General features: G+C 39.7%; 1 protein-coding gene across 1 annotated transcript in view; it reads left to right on the top strand.

Annotated features, from left to right (window-relative positions):
- Positions 1 to 1,695: 1,695 nt before the first annotated feature.
- Positions 1,696 to 15,079, top strand: part of si:dkey-238f9.1 (chemokine-like protein TAFA-2) — a 128,023-nt gene continuing 114,639 nt past the window's right edge. The window contains exon 1 of the mRNA XM_036569600.1: positions 1,696 to 1,878. The gene's annotated coding sequence lies outside the window, so the exon portion shown is untranslated. The remainder of the gene's footprint in view (positions 1,879 to 15,079) is intronic.

Genomic DNA, 15,079 nt, shown 5'->3' with positions numbered 1-15,079 from the left:
AATGTATGACATCTGGATCACTTTTGTAGATTTTAGTAACTTTTATCTGTGGATGCCCTTGATTAGTTAAATTCTTTCATTTTTATATTTGCATTGAAATCTTGGTTGTATGTAATTGATAGTGTACTACTTTTCTGTATCCTGCTCAATTTATTAACTGTGTTGCAGAATGAAATAAATACACTGAAAATATTTGATTTTTTTTTTATTATTATAGTTGTTTCCCAACCCTGGTCCTTGAGGCTCCCTGCCCTGCATATTTTAGTGCTGTCAGTGTTTTAACACCCCCACTAGGTAAGAAGTTGATTAGTTTTATTAGGTGTATTAGGAGCATGAAATTGTGCAGAGCAGTGGGCCTTTAGATGTAACAGTCTATAAGTATTGAGAATACATATTCAGAACACAGTATCATTATGGCATGTAGCAAACATGCTCATTAGACAAACTCTAAAGAAGATCTTATTTAATGGCTTCTTTACAAACACTTAAGTTCCTACTAAAGCCTGAGCAGACTGATAAATAATGGTGGTGATGAGTTAAGAATCTCAGTGTTTTTGAGCTCTGCTAAAGCCTGAGTAGACTGATAAATCAATGTGATGATCAGTTATTAATCTCAATGTTACTGAGCTCTGCTAAAGCCTGAGTAGACCGATAAATCAGTGTGATCAGTTATTAATCTCAGTGTTACTGAGCTCTACTAAAGCCTGAGTACTGGTAAATCAATGTGATCAGTTATTAATCTCAGTGACAGTGAGCTCTGCTAAAGCCTGAGTAGACTGAAAAATCAGTGTGATGAGCCAGCTGTTTATCTCAGCATTACTGAGCTCTTTTTAGGGATGAACTCTTTTTAGGGATGGTAGGGTGATTACGAGGGCAGCAGTGGACTCAAGCAGGAGAAAAAAATGTTTAGAATTTCAGAACATGTAATGTTAAGTGAAACACATTAACGAAATAATTACCGGAAGAAAACTGCCAACCACTAACAGCAAGAAAGATAAAAAAAGATCCCATGTGCCTTATCAAGATGTATTCTAAGTGTATTCTGAATTCGTTACTTATTTATGTGTTGTAATGGAACGCATTACTGAATACATTTAAGTGTATTCAGTATTCAGCCATCACTACGTTTTCAATTAATTTCGCCCAAATCTGCATTGCACTGCACTGCACTGCACTATAGGCCTGCTGGGCCTCACCATTTAATACATGCAGCTCCCAAGATTGCCAGCAGGTGTCGCCATTTATCCACTCATTAGCTACAATCTCGCTTTTCTCCCCGGAGCTCGTGCACACGCTCAAAGTGCTGAATCTTTCAGAGAAGACAAGTGGAGAAACTCCCTCCTGTCTGCTCCTCCTCCTTCTCCTTCTGCTCCTGCCGTCTGTTCTCGCGCACCTCCGCCTACAGGACTCGATCAGCTCGCGCTCCCGGTAATGGATAAAGGAATTCTGTGGGAGAGCCGAGTCCTCCCAGTGCCCTAACTAGGACTGAAGAGCTCCCCTCTCCTCTCCTCCGCTCTTCTCTTCCGCCAAACTCTCCGCGTCCTCCTCCTCCTCCTCCTCCTCCTCCTCCTCCGCCGCGGGAAGTTTTCGGAGGCGCCGCGCGCCCGCGCTGCAACTTTGGCGAGGCGCGAGCGCGGCGCTTGGGCGGGCGCGTGCGGCTCCCGGGTCCACAGAGGAAGAGGAAAAAGAAGAGGAAGAAGTGAATCGGACAAAAAAAGAGAAAGAGGCGCTTTTCTTCGCAGGTGATGCTTTTCTCGGGAACGTTGTCTCGCAGTGGAGATGGTGATGAGCCTTTGACACGGCCGGAGCTTTTGATTCTCACAATGGAGCGCAAATGAGAGGCTTATCTACGCGGCTTTGCTAACAGCTCAGCGACAGGTAAGCACACGCACGTGCACTATACGAGTTTAGAGAATTTGTTTGAGATGCGTATATTGAGTGCAAGTCTAGCAGGGAATTGAGAAAGACAAATGCATAGCCCGTGTATATATATATATATATATATATATATATATATATATATATATATATATATATATATATATATATGATGTATGTATATATACATATAAAATGCACACTTCAGTGAGTTCTACTGGGTTGAAATTACACAGAAATGTTCACCCCTGCTAGAAAACCCTGCATGGGTGGTCAGCAGGTGTTGTGTTTTGGATGCTAGTATACTGGTCAGCAGCAGTGGAAGTTGATATGTTGATCACCAGCAAAACCAGCATGTTGTGTTCTGGATGCTGGTATGCTGGTCAGCACCATGACCATGCTGGGTGAGCAGCTAAACCAGCACTACACCAGTGTGCTGTTTCTTCAGTAGGGTAGATATTCAGCATGATGTGTTTCAGTCTATTGCGGTGGAGCAAAGTGAAAATTTGGGGGCTGATTCTGAATGCAGTTTATTAGTGCAGGAGGCATCACTGAGGCGTTTGTACTTACACTTCCAACTATGACAAGTACAGCTCCACTATCACAGCAGATATTATACAGCTGCGTTTCACACTTCCTGCACATTCCTGGCTCGGTGGAGGACTGTAGAGATTGCTGTCAAAGCTGAGAGGACTGATGACTACACCGAGGATGATGATGATGATGATGATGATGATGATGAGGTTGGCAGTGATTAGAGAGGCCACAGGAATTAGGATGGTGATAAAAGTGGAGGCAGTGTTTGGATTGGTATTGTTGATGAAAACACCAGCTGGAACGCTCAAAGCTTTGTCTGAAATGGTGTAGAAGGAAACCTCTCCTGGTTCTTCAGTGCTGCTCCATGTATCTGACTGCATTATGCCCAACAGTACTAATAGCTGTGGGTTCCATAACATATTCACAGTAACAAGGAATGGATTCTCTGAACAGTCATGGACAATCAGGTATGACTTCATTAAAGAACAGACGACTCTTATCAGTGCTAGAACTCAGCACCAGTTATAACCACAGTTGATAACAGTTGTGACCAAATACTGCTGACCATGGTGCTACATTAATTGTGCAAAAGAAAGAAAAAACACAAAAAGGAGTGTGGAGAAGGAAAGATCTGCTTTAATCTTGTCAGAAGGATCAGCCATGGCTTCACTTGCTCCACGCTCTCCTTCCCCTGCTCTAACCCCCCCTCCTCCGTGCGTTCATCTGCCCTTCATCTTCCTTTTTTCCGCGCCTCTTGTGTGGTCAGCTGTTTTTTTTTCCGCAATTAGTGCCATCATCTTGTTTCATCCGGTGGAAGAGCGGCGGGAATAACCTTACGGCGTTGATACTATTCGCCCTTGATTAATTGCGGTCCCGAGACAGCGGGGGGAAAGGTGCCGTACATCTTCTCTTTCACACCCCGTGACAAGTGACCCATTACAGTGTTTTATAGATCGCCGTCAGCAGCCCTTGAAAACGCCTGTGGGCCCTGCTGGCCGATGATTCTATTGTGTCGTGTTATTTGTGGGAATTGCTGACGGCTTAGAGCAAAAGGCCGCCACAGGATTCTTTCTTCTCTTTCTCTTTTTTGGACAATACAGTGGAACATTGAGCAGGGCTTCAGTGGGCGTCTCGAAACAAACACTCAAATATGCTTTGTACCAGTCCAGAGTGTGTTTCCACTGTTGTGCTATTAAATAATGACTGAAGTTAGGACTTAATGGGATTGGTAACCGGTCTGGTAACCAGTGTGCTAAATAATCTGTATATGTCCTGAAAATGTAATTTCCTTGTATATTGTTTTTGTAATCACATGTCAAATTACGTTATATTCACTTTTAATGAGCGAATTTAGCTGCTTTAAGATGCTTCCATTGCGCATACACAGCTTGTATAATCAAGATCAAGGTCAATTTTGGCTTGTAATAGATGCATAGAATGAATAAAAGAATGAATTAAATTGTCAGTCACAGTCATTTATATGGCAGTTATAATCAGCTAATATTTCATGATGATGTTTTTATTATTTACATGATTTTAAAAGGCCACTGTTACACATTTTTCATGATGAATGGAGCAATAAAAGAGGTCAAAAATTACTTGGAGTAAAGTTGTTACATTGACTTACATTAAAGTTATATATTTGGAGATAGAAAGTTTTGTCACAACAGTGATTTATGAATCTGGGCATGATGATGCTGTTTTTGAATAGAAGCAGATTGTCCATTTAGAAGACAAATCTTAAAGTTAACCCCTTAAAATCTAAGGGACTTTTCTGCAGGCATACATTTGAATTTCTCACTCTTATAATGACTTAATTTACAAATTAGTCACTTTATCATTCATAGCAGTTAATTAATAAGACGTCTTGGAATGAATACATAAAAATAAGCCTGCTGTTTAAGGGGTTAATTCATGTCTCGTGTGTAGTTAGTGTGCTAAACGTGCAGTTTCTGTTTTAATGGTGGTGCTTTACAGTCTTTTTTCAAGATAAGCGGAACCCATTAACTCCAGCGTGATAGCCTATTTCTCAGCCACAGCCAAGTTTAGGAGCTGGGTGAGACAGAGAAACCTCAGGATAGGTAGCGTGCAGGGTAGATATATGGCAGGGTAATACATGGGAGGACCTCTTCTAATGGCCTGCCAAGACAGGTCAATGCGGCAGCCGTTAATGGTAATGAGATGACAAGTGACTTTTTACAGCCGTTTACACTGGTAATGAAACAAGACTTAACATTTGCTTTTAAGTTCAGGTTAATTCGGAAAGGACTAATGAGTGGTGCATCTACAGATGGAGCGTGTCCACACGTTTGATTCCCCTCTGTGAATGTGTGCGTGGTAGTGTTTGGAACAAGCGCCTGCATGTGACTCACATCTGGCATTACAGAGTGACACATGCGAATCTAAACTTTCTTTGAACAGGTGTAGTTGGAGTTGGTTGCTTCAGTCGCTTTGCTAGCTTCAGTTGTTCAGTTTCGCTGTTTCTCCATTTTGGGCTAGCTTTCATTGTGTAGGCAGATTTTGGATCAAAGCTCAGGGCAACTTTGGCTTGCAGCGAGCGTAGCCTAGGATTACTTTACATGCATGAGATGGCAGATGATTTATTGCAGAGGTGAGAGGAGACGAAGCGGAGGTGCGAGAGGCACATCCAGCTTGTTTTGTTTCTAGCGGAACAGCAGAGCACTGGTGTCCTTACCCTTTAGCCCACTATTGAATTTGAGAGGCGGTAATTCAGGGATATTGCTTTGCATGCTTGTGTCAGTGCACGAGAGCAAAGCTGGATGGATTTGCCTTTGTCTTTGAGCCCTCAAACTATGGCTCGGCCTCTCTCTGATTTGGACCGTTGCTGTGTCAAATTGAAATCAGTGCAGCCGGCGCAGTTTTGGATCTGTAAGCAGCACACGAGAGCGATGCAGTGCTGTTGCAAAGGAAAAAGAAAACCCTCTCTACTCAGATGAGATGCTTGCATTTTCACGCTGACATCACACACAGTGCTGCTAAACCAGCTTGGAGGGGAGGTTGCTTCTGAGTGGTGATCCAAGATCAGCTTTTTCTTTCCAATGTCAATTTGGAAAAAAATACACCAATATTACCCCCTTAAAACATAAGGACCCCTGTGCAGGATCAAATTTTAGTTCTTCACTCACAGGTTACGCACTGAATACTTCACATTGTTGACTATTGGTGAGCCTGTGCCTGTGATAGCAACTCTAATTCAGCTAACCGTGTGGAAAGCAGTTAAGCTAGGACCGGGGTGGGTACCTTCTTTGCTTCACCTTTAATTTTTTTTCCACACAGCATTTTATTTACACATACTGCAATAATTACAACAAAGATAACAGTAATAATAGCAATAGCTTTGTGATGGTTCCCAACATTTAATCAGGCACTAGAGAGCTTTTTTGTCCAGTTGTACAAGACCTGAGATGATGCAGCATTTTTCCCGAGACCTTAAGCCATTTTGTCTGAAACCTGAAGCAGTGGTCTAAAGATGTCCTAAAATGTACACCATAACATGCACAGGCATGATATCTCAGTACATCCCCCACCCCCCACTAAGGGTGTTTAACCAGTGCAGCACAACAGCACCATTTTCATATGAATATTAAAATCATGTCTTGGCTCTCGTACATGAAGTGAAACGGGCCATTTCAAATGAAGTTGACTTTCGCACGGTTCTTTCGTACTACATTAATTACATTAATCAGTTTTGTGGCTAAATTAAAGATAGCAGTATATTATGACCCAGCCGAACTGTGCTTTTATTATGTTCTTTTAGTTAACAAAGATTAAGCTGCAACTCACACGCTATCATTTTGTCTGCTCTCGTCTCACTTCAGTGTAAGGGGCCATCAAAAAATTACAGGACAAAAAGAGAAAAAAAAATCCCAAGCCTGGTTTAACTTACTGCAGTCACTTTTCGCAAGTTACCATACACACATGTATATATATATCCACCTTAAATGATGTAGCAGTTACGTTCAGATGCCTGTAAGGATGTTACTTCAGCGCATTGAGTCATTACAGGTGTGTCAGGCCCACCATCGCAATATGCTGTAGCCTAGGATGATTAGGTTTAGGTGTTTAAGATTGCGGTGTTGTTTTTCCTCATCTTCGCACATCAGCTGTTTGATTTAACTTTCATGTTGTCTTCATTTGGGTCTGCCCGCTGTGGCAGTAATCTTTGTTTTTGGCTTCAATAAATATCAGGTTTTTGTTTGTTTTTGGTTTCAATAAATATCAAGGTTGCACATCTTTAACTTTGTAGGTTTGATGTTGTACATCCCAGCTGCCTGATTTTCACTTAGTTTTGTTCTTCTCTGTGGAGAAGTTGTGTCTGTGGTGAGTGTATCTGGGCAGAAGTGTTGGAATATGTAGGATGATGACTGCACTAATGTTAGGAGTAGCCTATAGCCTGATGTAAGGACATAGCAGGACATTAGCGGATTGTGTGTGTGTGTGTGTGTGTGTGGAGTGTGGGCTGGTCTGCATCATGTAACTCCCAGTCTAAAAACCCACTCTGGCCCTGGCCGTAATCAAAGGATTTATTTGATCTGGTGTTCAGTATTGACTGCTAAAAGAAAAATCTACATTTTTTTTCTTAGTAGAGATTCTAACAAGGTCCATCTCAAATTCTTATAAAGGAAGTCAAACGTGTGTATGGGTGCTCTAGATGAGTGCATTTTTGTAGATGATGCCTTCGGTTCTAGTATAAACCATTCCGATGTGTATCTCTAACCTTCAATAAAAGATATCCTGTTTAAAAAATGAATTATAAAGACATTTTTAAAGAAATATGTTTACTTTTTCACTTTAAGCACCTTTATGAGCATGTACGTTTACACTTAAGCAAAAGCCAAAATCTAAATCTTACTTAAACTTTTACTTGAGTATTTTTTTTTTTCCTTAATTACTATTGCTTTTACTAAATAGGGGATTTGTGTTCTTCTCCTACCTCTGGTGGCCAATATGATTATTAGTGATTAGTTATTGTCATTATGATTAATTATGTTACAGTATGCTTTTCTGAGCTTATAATGGGTTTCACATTGCTTCACTGCACTACAGCATTGCAGCACTGCATCTCCAAAAAAGACAAATTTAGACCATTTATAGAGAAGATGTAATCAACAGTTACCAGTGTAAAGTAACGGTATAAACTGTATAGTAACAAGTAGCTGATTGGATGTCAGTCCATTACACCATTTTTCAAAGCCTTCTTTAACCCCTTAAATGGGCAGTGTCCTCTGGCGGGCACAAAGGGTTTTTTTTGTTTGTTTTAACACATTTATAAATACTATAACTAGAGAATAGCTCAGCCAGTTTGCATTCAAGTCCATGTAGTTACTGAATAATAAGCCTTAGTGTGTAATAAACCTGGGATTTTAGGGGTTGAATGTGGCTCTGCTAGTTTGCTGGTGCATTTTGTCTGTTCCAACCTGCTGAACCTAAAAAAACCCAGCATATTATGTATAGCGAATGATGTAGTGCTGATATATTTTTGCCATATTGCCCACCCTTAACTGAAAAGTTATCCTAGGGTTCAAGGACTGTAATCAGAGGGTCCAAAACTCTTATCTCATCAGCCACTAGTAGTTAGTTTGTGAGTAAAAAGGTAAATCATTGATCCAGTGGACATTCACCTCTGAATTTACAGAAAAGAACAAAACTTCTTGCTGATCTGAAGACATCATCTCAGATCCCGAAGCACTCGGACAACACCTTGAAGCGGCGTGCAGCTTGGAGTCTGAAAATAGCATCCGCAGTGTTTGTTGTGTTACACTTAACGATGGATGTCGCACAACCCTAAATAACATGTCCGGACCTGGCGGGTGTAGCGGCTGCCAATTGCGCGAGCCGTGACAGCTCATAAGAGCGGGGGCTTATCCTTTTCTCAGCGTGGAACAAACAACAACAGCGGCTCCCCCAACATCACAATATGCGCTTGAATACAGCAGCATGAGCCATCTGGATGAGAGCGACGGAGTGAGGCGACATGCTAGCGCTTGTCTTTCAGAGCAGATGAAGCTTTATGGCAGCCCAACAGTTTTAGCTAGCCTGAATCACAGCTGGAGGCTGACCGATATATTGGATTGCGAACAATACTGGCCAAGGTTTTAGCTCTTCAAAAACATTTTACTTACATTTCTGAAGATGACTGTTAGAGTGTGGTGCTTGACAAAACAAAGAATGCAAGCTGTTCTCTTTAAGAGGAGTTTCTGTGAGAGGCAGATGAGTGGCCTTCATACTGAGATACAGAGTGATTGCTTGATAGTTATGCAGAAAATCTCTTAATCTTCATTGTTGAATGCTCAATTATTGAATGTTAAATCAGAGCCTTTTGTTATCAGAGTGATGTGTTGTATATTTCTCCAACTTGGTTTTTACACCTCGCTGTGTACCAAACTGGGGTTTGTTTGATTTGCCCTGGTTTATTTAAGCATTTTTCACACAGGATTAGGGCTGTGACAGTTGATAACAAAGTTAATTAGTTCTTGATGACTTTGATCATGATTTAAAACAAATGGTCTCCAGTGCTTCATAATGCTCCTATGATACATGTTGTCCATTCAACAGATTGCAATACACTACAGGAAGTGCTGGGGGTGATATGGCTTCTGTTTTGTTTCACCATAAAAGACGTCTCTTATGGCACAGATGTAATAATGACCCAAGAATTTCTAGTGAAGAGAGTTGTAAGTCAGTAATATCTTCTAGGTTATGACAGGTGTTAGAGGGCGCTCCCGATAAACGTTTTTTCCAAATGTATCGTTTGTAAATGCTTAAAAATTTTTATACAAAAAATACACTCATTTTCTCAACACAGCATAGCATAAAATATTTCAACACTGCTGTAAGTTCATGACATCAGTGAGTGCAAACTGCTTTACCTAGCCAGTGAGCTGATCAGCCCGCCAACCATTCAGCACCCAGTAGCGGTTATGCTAGCACCCAGTCAGCACTTAGTAGCAGTAATCTCTCCTGTAACAGCACTTTTTTATTCTAATTTCATTTTTAATTTGATTTTTAATGATTCTTCTCTTTTAAAATCTATTGTTTTAATCAGGTTTTTAATTTCTATTCTCCTTTACTTTGTTATTTTTTAAAATGTCATTTTGAATTATCTTTGTATTTCACCATTTGTAAAGTACTTGTAGTGTATGAAATGTGCTATATAAATAAACTTGCCTTGCCTTGTCTAGAAGGCAAAAGAGACCAAAAGAGAGTCCTGTGTCCAAAACCTGTTTGCTGTAGAAAAACAGAAATATATGATTTTTTTAATACTATGGATTTTTCTACCTTGCAAAACTAAAGAAAATTCTCACATAAATGTCTAGAAACATGTTATCTTTTTTATTTTTAGCTGTTTAGCTGTCTGTTTGAAGACTGGCTTGTAGCCACCCACTAACGATTTGCAGTTATGTTTTTGGTACAATGGGAGAAACAGGAAGTGGCCAGACTCCCCATAAACAAGCTCTGATAATGACAGTGCTATAATGTGAGCAAACTAAGAGGAACCGCCTTACTAAAACCATAATCATTTGATTACTCGATGAATTGAACAGTTAATACGTTAATATTATTACTATGTTAATAAGTACACTGTAAAGAAAGATTTGCACAGTTAAGGTGCTATAACATTTAGATATTTTTTTGCTTTTATAAAAATATGAATATAGATGAAGATGAAAATACAAAAGGGTCCTGTTCATCCTGTAAATTAACAGCAGTAAAACATATATCTAAAAAATCTTGTCAATTGCTGTTAATTAACAGTATACAAGTAATTTTCTTTTCTTTTCTTTTCTGTATAAATTGCCTATATAAGATATCCATGTATAGCCCAAACATTTTATTTATTTCCCCAAAATGTCACAAATATAAAAGCTATAGAGTTATTTATTATTTCATTCTTAGACTTACAGATGACAGCTAATCCATTAAATACAAAATCCATTTTTGGACAAATGATGCTAATGTGATAAAATTACTGCTTTAGTTTTGCATGTCCTGTGCTTTCACTGGAGAAATCAGATGGCAGCACAATCTCCACTGAATTAGTGTTACAACTAATTGCTACATTAGTAAATTCCCTGATTTTGCAATTACTAAGCAATTATTGGATGAAATAACAAATCACTATCATTGAAATGACAGCTCCAATAACAACATTCATGCCCCCCAGTGGAGCATGTTTCTAAGGCAGTGGTGGCAAGGTGCAGTCTTGGAGGGTGAATGCCCAGCACAGATTGGTGATTTTAGCTCTCTTTATCAATAGTTCTCAAACTGGTCCTCAGGGACCCCCAGACGGCCACTTTTTTTTCTATGTATTATGAGTTGAGTTGGAGCAAAAAATTTGGACCATTTGGGGGTCCCTTAGGACCATTTTGAGAACCATTGTCTTAACACACCAGCAAAATCTGCCAATTACCTGCATAGCTGAGTCAGGTTTGTTTGAGTAGACACATCAGGAGTCCAAGAGTGTGTGTATTAGCAGCATCGTACAAAATAAGGAGTCTTACCTTAAGAGAGGGTGCAAATTGGATTAAACTGGATTAAAATTAAAGAAGGAAATTAAGTTTTTTCACTGTAATTACATATAATTAATACAATTCATTTTACAGGAGATTTACTGTAATCACATTTACAGAAGTACACTGTTATGTAGTTTTTTGGACTAGCAAATCTACTGCCAGACTTTTTACTGTTACAAAATATGTTTTTAATAGGTTTTAACAGTTTGAGAGGCATAATTGGAAAGAATCTGATTTACTTATATATCAGACTGCGGTTATTATGATTCGTACGATCTTTGTTTCTGAATTTGCTTTTTAACCGAACCACCATTTTCATTATCAGTACCCATAAGATTTTTCTAGTTGTACAGTGCCACAGTGGTGATATGAAGTACCTCATGATTGTGCCTCTATGTACAGTCCCTTGTAACGAAGCAGTGTGGCAGCTAACTGGACAAGAGAACTTTTTCTTCTGTCAGAAACCAAGTCTGGTTCAAACTTTGGCAAACAAACCATGAAATCCGGCTCAACATGTGATTGGATTTCTCTGCGAGCAGGATGGCTTTGTTAGTGGAAGCTCTGAGAGTGGAAGCTCTTCCATAGAGACATAATACCGGAAAGATGGGAGGAGTGAGAAGCAGACCCAGAAAGAGAGAGATATATAGAGAGAGAGGGAGAGAGAGGTGATAGAGAGAGGAAGAGAAAGACAGAGAGTTGGTGGGCGAGGCTCCATGTTTTATAGATGCCATTTAAAAGAGCGTGCCAGAGTGGAGGGAGGCCGCAATGAACTGTAACCGAGACAAAACACCAAGACAATAAACAAGCAAATTGGCTGCCTGGGAGCCTCCAGTAGCCCCGCCTCTCTCATGGGAGCGAGAGACACCCCAACTCTCAGTGTAGTGTGCTCCTCTGAGATTAAACTGAATTACATTTTTTCTTGTTCTTTTTTTTACTCCTCCGCCTCTGTGCCTCCCTCTTGTTCTTTCTCTGTCTTTTGCACAATGTCCAGTATGATTGTGTAGGCAGCAGGTACATATACAATAGTGTTACGCTCTGTTGCCCACCTTACTGACCTGTCGGCTTAAGGCCTTGCTACCCCAGTGCCCATCAGTCTGTGTTTAAATAGCATTATTGTGGTTCATTGCATAAACAAAGAACAAAATACACAGTGGCATTACAGTATTGTCACTTTCACAAATTCTGCACAATTCAGTATTTAAAATGAAAACAAATCATTCAGAGTGGTTTGATTTAAAAAGTTCATTGTAGGTGGTCATAGGCCCCAGAGGTCACAGTGTCTGCAGCGCAAAGGTAGGTATTTTATTTACTTATTTTTATTTACTTTATTTTACTGTAATCACATTTACAGAAGTACACTGTTATGTAGTTTTTTGGACTAGCAACTTTTTTTTTTTTTTTACAAAATATGTTTTTAATAGGTTTTAACAGTTTGAGAGGCATAATTGGAAAGAATCTGGTTTACTTATATATCAGACTGCGGTTATTATGATGACATGCATTCGTACGATCTTTGTTTCTGATAAATAGTTTTCTGTGACGGAGCTTTTAGAGGCATTAAAAGCTTCAGATATCTGGTTCCTATCACCACCACTGTGAAATTTTCTCACTCTGGAATTTACTCTAGAAGCACTTCACAGCAAGCCACTCTGAATTACTTTGTTCACATTTTAGCCGTTCAATTATGAGCCCTCAGGTTCAAGGTTTGAAGGAAAGGACCCAAGAAATAGCAACTAGCAGCGTGAGTTATGGTGGATTTGGCTATAAGGCTGTGAGTAAAAGGTCAATCACCTTTTTTTTTCTATTTCCTCTCTCTTCCCCTTTTGCACTTTCTCTATCTTTTGCATAATATCCAGTGCGATTGTGTAGACAGCAGGTACATATACAATAGCATTACGCTATTGTCACTCTTAGCTCTTCTGTTGTCCACCTCACTGGCCCGTCCGCTTATGGCCTTGCTGCCTCGGGGGCCATCAGGCTGAGTTTATGTGGCATTGTTGTGAATCGCTGTGTAAACACACAGTGAAATTGCTTGGGGGCGGATTTCTCTCTCACCACTCTATTTCACTCCCTCCGGACCTATTTTCAATATGCCACTCAAAAGAGCAAGCCATATTACCATAAGCCTTCTCCATTCAGCAGAGCTGTGTAGGAAAATATTGCTCCCTTTCTCCCTTTTCCGCCAAATTCCATCGTTAGGATTCAGAGATACGTAGAACTTGAGGCTCGCTGTTTAATTGTCTGTAAGACCTGCCGCAGAATTAAATCCACTTTTATTCACCATTATGTAGAAAAGGCATTTACTTTTATGGGTTTGGTCTGAAATACAGTTGTGTATATATGACATATAAAGCATGCAACGCTTCATAAAATGACTGAACAGGCAACAGTGCACTTGCAAATGGAAGAAACTGGTGTGACAAGAATGAATATAAATTTCAGATTATTTCTCATAGCGGATTTCAGAAATATGTAAAAGAAGAAATATGGTGTTTAATTTGATCATTCCATATGAATTTTAGAGGGGTCATTATTCATGCAGGGCTTGATCTCCGTTTTTCATGATAGGCCTGTTTTATTTCATATAGTTTGAACAGGGAAACCTTAAAGCTAGATACTTGACAATGTGGCAATAAAACCTTGTATTAATCATCCTTTATTCTCCCTTTAGGGCAATCTGACAGCACAGAGTAGGCAGAAAACATTGTGCGACAAAATGTGCAATCCAAGATTTTCAGTTTGAGGGAGCACAGAATGGAGTATTCATTGCACATAATTGTGTAAATTCCAGCCTACTTTCAAGTGCACTAAAAGGTCCAAGAAAAACACAAAGATGTGAGATTGAACTTTTTTAATGAGATGAAGTCATGGCACACAGCACATCTTTTTAAAAGAGTACAGGACTATGGCTCTTCCTCCTCTCAGAGAATCAGCCAGGATGAGGTCTAAGCTGGTCAGCATACCGGAGCTCACTTTGAGATGTAAAAATGTAGTTATGCAGTAAATTAGACACTGTAAAGGGCACTACAATTACTTCCCCACTGAAGACGTCTGGCAAAATGCACTGAAGTGACAATGTCTGTGAACAAACACTGGCTGAGTTAATTTCAGGTGCCCTAACACTCATCAGCTGCTCTCTTTCTCCCTTACTGAAAAACTGTTACCAGGTCAGCGTGATTTTAAATGCATTATACTTTCTATCTGTTTTACACATTTGAGGTAACAAACACAAGTCCAAGACTGTGACTAGTTGCGGTCCAGTGAGGACAAAGAGAACCACGACAGGTTTAAATTTGAATCTTCTTCAAGACCAAATCTCATCTAGGCTTTAACAGCTCCAATTTTCCAATTTTCTAGGTCTTTTCAAATTGTTTGGTTCGGTCATTTACAGTCAACCTGAAGTCAAAACAGACTTTTTACCTTCATGTCCCTGGTTAGATTAAAGATTTAAAAGGCAAAATTCTTGTTTTTCTGTCATTTTTGACTGAACTATAGTCACTTTCATCTGCCTCAAAAGCATTCTGAGTTTTGATTACATCACTGTGCACCAGCAGGTGTGGAAAAATAATATTACCACTTAAATAATGTTTCATTTTCCCCTTCTTCCACCCCCAACTAGCTAGCTCAGATACCCTCCAGGATACAGTGAGTGTGTTTACATGCACCCAATACTCCGATCATAATCGGATTTCTGCAGTTATCTGATTATTCAGATGGTCATGTAAACAGCATACTCTGATTTCTTAGATGGGAGTAAGGTCTAGAAATCCGATTAAGAAATCTGATAAAGAGAGCTGGATTTTAGCTCAGTAATCAGATTTCGCAGTGCATGTAAACTCTTACTCTGATTTCTTTCGGATTTCTCAGTCTGCGCATGTGCGAAACAGACTGCCGTATTGAAAATAAGCAAGCAGCGTTGCTGCGAGATGCATCAAAACACTTTGGAGAGACGCTGAAACAAACTAGCTACATGATTGACAAAATGAACAATTTAAATATTCTTCATCTTCTAACATTAGATGATGTATGTTAATATTTTCAGGTGAAGTGGTGAGATGTTTTGAAACAAAGTGGCGGCACGATTTTGAGTTTAACTTTACATTAACGTCACATCTTCTTCTGTGAGTTTA

This window comes from Colossoma macropomum, unplaced genomic scaffold, assembly GCF_904425465.1.
Source record: "Colossoma macropomum unplaced genomic scaffold, Colossoma_macropomum, whole genome shotgun sequence".
Classification (NCBI taxonomy): Eukaryota; Metazoa; Chordata; class Actinopteri; order Characiformes; family Serrasalmidae; genus Colossoma; species Colossoma macropomum.
This window is presented reverse-complemented; position numbering and strand designations above follow the sequence as displayed.